Source organism: Falco biarmicus, chromosome 15, assembly GCF_023638135.1.
Source record: "Falco biarmicus isolate bFalBia1 chromosome 15, bFalBia1.pri, whole genome shotgun sequence".
Lineage (NCBI taxonomy): Eukaryota > Metazoa > Chordata > Aves > Falconiformes > Falconidae > Falco > Falco biarmicus.
Window position 1 is genome coordinate 14,174,073 of NC_079302.1, and position 10,266 is coordinate 14,184,338.

General features: G+C 37.5%; 1 protein-coding gene across 5 annotated transcripts in view; it reads right to left on the reverse strand.

The window, feature by feature from the left end:
• The window catches only part of ZNF536 (zinc finger protein 536), a 353,142-nt gene that overhangs the window by 290,003 nt on the left and 52,873 nt on the right, over positions 1-10,266 (reverse strand). For 3 of the 5 annotated variants that reach the window (XM_056361144.1, XM_056361141.1, XM_056361146.1), the window contains exon 2: positions 7,890-7,984. The gene's annotated coding sequence lies outside the window, so the exon portion shown is untranslated. The remainder of the gene's footprint in view (positions 1-7,889; positions 7,985-10,266) is intronic. The other 2 variants (XM_056361145.1, XM_056361142.1) reach the window with 1 other exon arrangement.

Sequence of the window (10,266 nt, forward strand, 5' to 3'; positions counted from 1 at the left end):
CAATACAATGGATCTTTTCTCACTAACACTCTTCCATCTTCCACTCTCCTCCCAACCAAGCACCCTTCTTCCTGCTCCAAAGCCTTCCTAAGTCCCTGTGGGTATCCTTATTCCAGAAGCTAATTAAAATGAAATAAGATCTTTACGTTTCTCAATGCTAGACTGTTACACATTCTCATAGATGTTTACACAGAAATTTGTCTCTCTTCCCTTGCACAACTTGAACACCTTTCCTCCCCCTATCCCAAACCACCTCCTTTGTCCCTACTTCTGGAGTCCTCTTCCTCCCCCTACATAAGCTGTCGTTAACCCTGTGGATCAGAGTGGTGTTCCCACCAGCTGTTGACATCTGCCTGCTCTTCTGCTACCTCACCTGCCCCCCCCCCCCCGAACCCCACCCCCACATTACCAAGTGCCAGCCCCTGCTCTCACGCAGATTTTAAACCAGAGTTTTCAGAAATCCTGCTCCATGGGATTCCAACAACAGAAGAACAGAAGATAAGAACATAAAAGCATCCTCAATGTGGTGTCCCATCAGGAAGCCAACTAAATCTGACAGACTCTGTCCTCTCTGACCCATAAGCAGGAAAGGACTGAGCATTTAGAGAAGAACAGCAGTTCAGAAAACACCTTTATATATCTGTAATCAGCCAGCAACACCTAACAAACAAGAAGCATTCACCTAGGTATTTGCTTTTGGGGCAATCAAATCACATTTTTAAAAAATAAATGGTAATATCTACACATACACGTTACACACATTTATATTTCTGGTTTTCCCCTCCTTCTCCCCCACTTTTAGTTTGCAGTGACAGTCAGCAATTATTTTACAGAGAAAGACTCTGTAACAAGCTTACAAGATGCCTTTAGTAATAAGATAATTATTTGTAACTCTATAAAGAATTATAATTTTTAATTTAAAAAGAAATCAAATAAAAACAGCTTTCATCTTTCCTACCATGTGAAGAAAACATTCTCTGCCTACAACTCAAATTATCATTCTCTCTTTTGTGCAAAATGAATTGACCCAGAAAACTAAAAGGGTAAGAACCCATATTTGCTGGGCTTATTCAGCAGCCAAAAGTTCATGAAAAACACTGTTGTGTATCACATAGCAACCACTTGATGCCTATTGTTAAAATACAGTAGTTATTCAAAAAGTAAAATCTTGCATTCTCAAATAAGAAGCCAGGCTGCAATGTGTGTTTACTGTTTTTGAGAAACAGTCATCTTGCCATTTTCTCTTTTTCCATGGTCTTGGCATATTTGGTCAGCTATGCAATGTGCAGTTACCCACAGGAAAGAAAAGGAGCACAAGAATTTTCCTCCAGTGATTTGCTCACAGGACAATGTCCATTCAAAGTAACACTTGAGATCACTACTAAAAGACTCACGATGTGCTCTCTTTCTGTGCAGCCACGCTTTCAGTAACAATGTAATATTCCAGAGGAAGAGTATGAAGGAGGAAGGGAGAGAAGCTTACCACTTTTTCATTGAGCATTACAGTTGCACACTTCCACTTGTTCTCAAAGCAAGCACCTCTTAGGAAGTCTAAAGACACATGTACGGATGTCCTCATTGCTGCTGTACTTTTGCACTTCTTCCCAGCACTGTTACCTGTCGCTGCAGCAGTGCAGAAGTGTGGAACTTCATGGACATCTCCCACTCCACCTTTCCTCCAAATCTTTTGTTGTAATGTACGGTAAAAAATAAGATGCAATAAAAGTAAAATTTACAGAGCAGGAAAGAATGTCAGCTGTAGAGTCAGAAAAAAATATTAACAATTTATTTTAAATGGAGCATGTGTTACTCTCAAATATTTGAAAAGCAGTGGCAGATCACTTCAGGTATTCTGGTCTCCCCAGATTTCCATGAAATCTGAAAGACAGCCCCCAGTTTCAGTCACAACTGCACCAGACTGTCTATTTAAATTACCAAAGCAAGACCAAAAGGGTTCTTCTGAAACAAGAGGAGATGAACGGGATGAAGGGAAGAATAAGATATAAACTCCCTCGTAGGTGCTATTACACAAATAGTACAACTTTAAAACTTCAAGATAATGGCATTTTTAATACCAGAAGGGATGGCAGACTTGCTTTGTGTAACTTTGACGTATTTCAAGGCTGCGTACAAACAGGTGTGCAACATTTTTGCTAGCTGTAAGGTGATTGTTGAGATTATCTGCTTATCTAAGAGTGTTTAAACTCCTTTTGAGTAGTTAAAATAAGATAGTGGCATAAAGTAGATTAAAAGTGGGGAAAAAAATGTCTAAACAGACGTTTTTTCCCAAAAACCTTACTTTAAGCCAGCTGTATCCAGGTATGTGTGCTGTTTTCATAGCACCTGAAAAGAAAGTTGAGTGGTAGACAGCAAACCCCACATGAATGCTTGGAGCTGCTAAAGAAAAAGTGTGAGAATGAATTACATACCTGGAAGCAAAGAGGTGAGTTTCATGATTTTAAAGAGAGAGAGATCTGGCTGTTTCCAAAACAAGATGAAAGCATGGATGGGTTGAAGTTACAGCTTGCTTGCTGCAAGTGTTCCTGCTTGTCTTAATGCAAGTTCTTTATTGGAGGTCAGCAGAGAACGAAGAAAATCAGTTTCTTAACTGGCTTACAAACGTGTATATACAATTAAATATTCAAATCAGTCCAAAGGTAGATTAGTGTGTACTTATAGACAGGGATTGTCTATAGCAAGGAAATACTTGGTTTGGTCATTGGTCAGTGATGTGGCCATGACAGGATGTGGTAACTATATATGACTGTTGAATAGCTGTAGTTACAACAGTACACCCATGTGTAATTTATCACCAAGATAGTAGCATGCTTGATGAAACAAAGACTAAGCTATTACATCCAGTGCACAACTAAAAATCAAGAACCATTTCCCCTAAAACAGTAAAACGTGTATGTTGAAGAATACCGCAAAACTTTCCTAGCACAATTCAAATTCTCCTCTGAAAATGTACGCTTCTCTCAGAAACAGATTCCCAGAACAGGGACTGGTAATTTATGATCCACCAAAATACTCTGTTGAACTAAAAAGTAATACCTACACTGCGCCTATGCAAATCACTAAGAATAAGTGACTCTAAGGACCAAGTAAGAACAAAGCCCAAAACTCCTATCAAGCATTATTTGAGGTTTGAAAAAGTCACGACAAAGTGTAATTTTTTTTAAATAGGGATAAATTAGGATTTCTGTAACAATTGACTCATTTTTCCTGCTTTTACCTAAGGATCTCAAAGAGCACTCCAAGTGTTAATTAAATTACAAAGCATTTTTGAGACAGGTAAATGGTATTATGCCCACTGGGGAACAGAGAGAACATTTATGTTTCATTACTAAAGTCACACAGTAATTCAGTGGCTAGTAATATAACTCAAGAATTACCAGTCACCACTTCTACTCATTGACCTGATGGCCTCACAAGAGGTAAAATTAGCCTTAAAAGCCAAAAATACTTTCCCCTTGTATTTTTTATCTTCCAAGAATCAGGCCAAGATTTTTTAATATTTTATTTTCCTTCCTTTGCTTACTGGGGGGCCTTTCTTTCAGTCACACAAAAGAAGCCACTTCCTCGCCTACCCACGTGTGTTAAGGATCACAGTACAGCAATACAGACAGGAACCCAAACAAGGGCAGTGGACAGTAATGGTGCTGTTTAACAGCTTGCGCAGCTGCAGCAAGATCCTCTTCTCCCTCTTCCAATCAGCCATACTACCAGAGATGACACATAAGAGCCTCTATCCCATCAGAATGGAGATGGAAAGATGTGCAGATGAATTAATCCTTTGCTGGCCAATTCACCAACTTCCAATCCTACTTTACCGAAGAAACAGGCATAAAACTACACTAAGGAACCTAGTCCCTTGTACACTTCATAGGATAATCTCCCAATGAAAGGGACAACATAAGAGCAGCTAGCAAGGCCCTGAAAATGCTTCAGACCATGGAACAGTCTATTCTGGTAGTTCTGTCCTACTACATCTATTTTGAGTTGCATGTAAAGAGATGAGGGAGAAAAATTTCACTGACCATTCTTTTCTTAGCGAAAAAAAGGAAGCCACCATTTTTCATTCCAGCTTGGTCCTGACTAGTACAAGGGCAGGATCCACAAGTAATAAAGCAATAACATACAATGCAATCTGCACAATAAACAGTCCAGTGACTTACAGTGCAACCTAAGGGTATCTCTAATTCAAGACTGGTACAGCTCTGTTAGAGCTTTAACAAATTATATCTCCGTTAGAAAACTGATATTTTGGAGACTTCTTTATAAAAGGTTTTTCTGTTTCATAAATAATTATTTATTACTAAAAACAGGGAAGCATCTTTATGAACTTTCTTTAAACCTTTTGAATACAATGCTAAAGCAAGATTTCAGGCTTTATTCCCCTCCCCTCCTCCTCCCCCATTTCTTGTTATGTCATGAAGAATCGTCTATGTGGAAGAGATGAAAATGTCTTTGATTTAAATGACCAAGGCTTAAGATTGTCTTTACCGTGGCAGAAAATAAAGCTGCTGCATATATTTCCAGTAGTAGTATTATTGTTATATGGTATGACAATCATAATCTTTTTTCTTTTCCTAAAAATATGTCTAAAGAACCACACAGTTTATACACTTCATTCAAAATATTTTTCTTCGTTTACATTGATTGCATATTTCAAATCATGTTACAGCTGTATCGCTTAGCCTAAATCAAATAAAGAATCCACATAAATGCATACACACACTTCCCTTGTTTTTAGACATTGCCAGTATTGACAAGATTAAAATATTTTTCTCATTCATTATTTATTGTGATATGATGAAACAGTGAGAGTATGTATTTAACAGAACATCACAAAGTAGAGTTAAAATGTGGACATGCTGTTTCATTTCGATTTTACTGCAACAGTGTTAAGTATGTGACTCCCTGACTGCAATAATGACATCTTTGGGTGATGAAGATTTAAGATGCTTTGCAAAGATGCAGTGTTATCCAAACTCTTCAGCCATGCTGATTAGGAGCATTATTAAATAGATGAACCCAAGACTGGAAAGAGTGCTGTGACTAAAGCCTCTCCTGTTGCAGAGGACCGGGGGAATCAGTGCTCAGTGGAAGGGCGGCAGCACACTCCCACACTGCATCAGGTACATAACTGGAATGACTGGAAGGCAGTCATACATGTAAAACAGAGCACCAACATTTTTTTGTTACCAAAAATATGTCCTCTGGATAGTTTCTCTGCTTCTCAGGTGATCTGACACTACCTGACAACTGGAAATTGGGGTCAAGCAATGCTGTATCCAGTTGAACCTCGAACAGAGGTAGATAAGAGGGTAGGTAGGTATGAATTTGGTTTTTGAATACATGTACCTTGGATTGAAAATCAAACACAGCACAGCATAATCCAAGTTTCCAGCTCACAGTTGGGCACTATTCTGCACGCTTCCACAGGCAAAACAGCAAGGAAATGCCAAAGAAAGAGCACCACAGCAAAGTGTAACCAGAACTGGTACTGCTGGGCAGAGGAGCACAGAGCTTGCCTTCTGTAGTATGTGGCAGTCTCTGGGTTACAATGCAGAAAAAGACAGACACGTTTTAGCCCAAATGCTTATTCTTGCATACTACAGTCTAAATATACCCCGTATGATAAATACAGCAGAATAATCAGAAGGTACTGAATGCTTAAAAAGCACCCTTAACAAAACAAAACAATGTAATGCATATCTCTCTTTACGTGTCAAACAATTTTCCTAACAAATCATAATAATGCAGAATGATATAAAATTCACCCATCAAGCTCAAATGCATGCACAAAGATTACCATGGCAAAGAATTGTGAATTTCATTAAATATGTTAAAGGCAAAAAAAAAAAATTCTGCTTTGAAAAATAGTAATCCTGTCTTTCAACAAAAATATTATAGGAAGCTATGAATTTGGTAGATCTGAATAGGATGTTGGTACATGTTTTACTAAGGTAATATAATGGCACACTATTATTAGATCACATTAATCATTACTGTGCCAAAGGCACTGACAGCACCACTGAAAAGGATTGAAAGGGCTGGTAATGGATATAAATTACCCATTGTGTGATAAAAGGATTTTTACTAAGAAGGTAAGAATAAAACAGCAAATTTCTAATATAACTGTTGTGTAAAAACCAAAATAAAAGTAATCCAGTCAGTAATATCCACAAAATCAGAAAGTAAGCACTTTTGAAACAAGATAAAGTCACAATAAAAACTGTATACAATGTAAAATTAATTTCGTGGTGCATAATATTACTATCAATTTAAATAGTTTACATTATGACCTCTAAGGGGTATGGTCAAGAGAAAGGTAAGCTTTGTTAATTAGAATCAAGCATGAGCTTCTGCATGTGTATTTTAAGTTTGTAGGCTTGGAATTTTTTCTTTGTTTTTTGTTGGTTGGTGTGGTTTTTTCAACCTATGACACCCCCCTGAAATTCAAGACATGTTGGGTTGTCTCTGTTTTCTGCATTAATATCACAACAAACAGCACATCTCTCAGATGGTTTTATTTGGATTCCAAATGCTATTACAAAACGAACCACGTCTTTGCTGAGCTATTTAACCATTTGATTGAAACCATTTGTATTACTAATTGTCCAGTTCTGTGCTCCTCCTTTACTCTGGAAGTATTTCCTGATATTAGTAGGAATCAGCGAACTGGTCAGACTACGTCCTTATTTACAGCAGTAAAAATCCACATATCTTTTCCGAAGTTGATGGAATTATTCTAGAATCAAGTCAATGTAATTCTTTTCAAGTCAATTGTCTAGAATGAAATCCAGTAGCTCACATTCAATTAGTAAGTTTTTTTAAATTGTGAGCCATATTCTTAAATTATATAAATTCGTAAGTACAGACATCAATCCTGAAAACACTTATGTCTATGTTTAACTTTACTCACGTGAGTAATTCCATTAGCATCAGTAATTCAATACCTGCTTATGCATTTGCAGTACTAAAGCTTTAATATGCCTGAATATCCTCTCACTTACATCAGCTATAAATCAGCGCAATTCCTCTGAATCACACAGTTTCTACTGATTCACAAGATATAAAAACGAGTGGACAATCCAGTATAACAATTACAATAAAGAAATAACATAAGAATTTGATTTGGGAGCAGAAGCCATCAGAAATTTTGATTTAAGAATCAATTAATGCATGTAGAATGTAGAATTAATTATTAGTTATTTCCTAGGAAGCTATACTTTTATTTCAAACTGAGGGCCAAATAACCCAATTCTGATTTCACACTGATTTCCACACCAGTCAGATTTCTTAGACTTTACAGTAGCTTTTCTTCTACTGCACTGGAATAGCTCAGAGGGAAATCACATATACAATGTAGTACACCCCTCCACCCACTGATTTTCATGGGTGTTCTTCTCATGCTAATATGCGACAGAATATGGTCGTTAATAATATGCATGAGATGTTCTATTGAACTTATGGGGAAAAAAACACCAAAAAGTGATAAAATGAACTTAATCATGAGTGTCACGGATTTTTTACAATCAGCAGTATGTTTATAAAGTAATAAATGATGATTCATCTCTAACACAATTATTACATATCAACTGCGTAAGATGAATGCTCATGATTTTACCAAGCAGATTCTTTTCTTGAAAAATCTATTTGTAGCTCACTACACCCTGAAAGAACCACAATAAACAGTTTTGCTAAAGACAAACACAGTATTTTTGAAGATGTAGAAAAAAGCATGTGAGAGCAGGTTTTTTAAATCTAACTTGGGTACCTCATTTTTATGTGTTTTTTGAATATGGAAAAACAAGCCTAAAATCTCAGATCCGTAAGCAGAAGAAAAATGTTATGAGAACAATGTAAGTAAGTATTCTTACCAGTTACTCTTAAACCAACGAATCTGTTCCCTGGCTGACGAAATTCTTAAAAGACACAGGATAGGTACTGAAGGTCGCAACTGTAAAAATAAAACCTGTGAGAAATTTAATATGTCAAAACTCAGTGTTTGAATCAGACATTTACGTTAAAATATTACAATGCCACCTCAAGCAGACAATCCACAGAGCAGCAGAGATTGTTGAGAATTAGAATATTAATGGGATTAACACCTTTTATTTTTTAAGCCTTCATAACGTACAAGTTTGGTGGTCATTTCATTTTGAGAACTGAAAAGTTCTTTCAATTCTGGATTGTTTTGAGAGGAAAAACCTCTCCTCAAGATAATGCTGAGGAACAGAATGAAATGCCTCTGATCCTTTCCCCTAGACAGTGCAGCAAAAGAGGACAAAACAGGATAAAACAAAAGTTGCATAGCATACTCCAGAAACCCAGTTATTCTCTTTGACATTGATATTCTAATCTTTCAAACTGAGTAAAAAGAGAACAACTACTAATTGTATTTTTACTTTTTTTTAATTCCATTTTATAACAGAAATAAGTCCTTTGTAGATGATCTCATCTAATAAACCCTACTTAAAAGAGATAAGAGCCAGCAGTAAAAAACAAGCCAGAATACTTCCAAGATATTTGTCAGTAGTGAATTTAGGACCATTACATTAGTAAGCAAAATAGAAACAAAAACAAAGGGCATTCTTAGAGCAAAGTAAAGTTCACTCAACTGAAGCTATAATCTGAAGAATTTATGACTGAGAATTCTAACTATGTTTATTCCCGTGCATGTCTAACAAATGAAATTGAAGGTCACTTCCAAATAATACCCTTTTACATCCACATCAACCAAACTATTTCATACAGCAGGCTCTGGCTCTGAAACCCCCGTTCAAGCACCACAGCCTGATGGCTTCACCTTGCCAACACTGATTTCCCAGAGAAGCACTGACTTCTCCACAGAGCCCCAGTGGTGGGCTGTGGTAGTCAGCGTGTACAGAATTGCATCCTTCATTTCTGTGGGAAATAATTAAGAGCTTGGTCACTTTACGGCATTTGGTTTAAAATGATCAGCACAGACAGGACCACGCTGCTGGACAATGCCACTTGTTGACTTGAAGGACAAACAACTTTGAGGACTTCTGTTGATGATGAAAACAATATGAAAGACTTCTGCAAATTAGGACTTCACTACTAAGCAGTGCAGCCCTCCACTAGTGCAACAGTTATAAAACACTTTTCAGGTATCCTCCAAGATCTCTCCAGACTCCACCTTGTCCCAATAACATCCAATGCAAAATGCTGCTGCAGAATGCCCCACTTTGTCCATGCCACCACTTCTTCTCACTCCTTTGGTTTCTCTACCACACCAAGCACAGGCTACTTACTTTCATTTTGACAGTCTACCATTCCCCCTCCTTCCCCCCTCACTTGCAATTGAACCAGTCTTTATCACACACTTTGAAATGTTTTCCAAGTGATAATTCTGCTATACAACTTCTGACATAGGAGTATTACCCCAGTAAAAGCTTCAAACCCCTCCTTTGTAACTCGCATTTCCACTGCTAACTGCCAACAGTTCAGCAGCAGACATCTGGTTTGCCATCACCACTGTTTCTCACACGTAGGAACACATTCTTTTTTGCTCTGTCCTCAAGCCTAGCTTTCTCCTACATGCCAACTGTCTCTGCTTTTATACTTGAATTATAAGCCCCGAAAGGCAAAGCCCATCTTCTCGTTACATATTTTACAGTATTGAGCTTAATGGGTGGTGAGCACGTACAAGCCATTACTCCGATCTGGTACCCCCATTTCCCACGGGCATACCAGCTACACGAGAAGCAAACCAACAGACAGTCAAGCCAAGCACCTACAGTGTTGGCTGGAGAGAGCAAAAACCTTTTATAAATGGTTTTAAAAAAAACCCTTGTCATCAGATCTGGTCTTCCCAAATATGAAATCATATCTAGGCAGGATTCAGATTCCATTTATAGAGAGGCCTGTACTATTTTAGAATTCAAATAAGTGAATTTTGATTACAATATTTGGACACATAGGAGAAGCAAATTCCTGGACTGCTACATAGAAACATAGGTCCTATCCAACGTTTTCAGTTGCACAGTGTCTAAAAACAGTGACAGCTTGTTTGTCTGGAATTTCTGCTGTTGTTGATGTCTTAAAAGCTCAAGATACACCTTTTTAGTGTTTACTTGCAGCTCATTCAAGGTAAGAAAGCCAAGAAATGGAAACAAAGATAATAAACTGTTACATTTCAAAAAGATGTTATCCCGCTAAACAGCTTCTTAGTACTCCTATGCCGACATCGTAGGCTACATTTTTGCTATGCTATTACAAGGCTACTTGTGT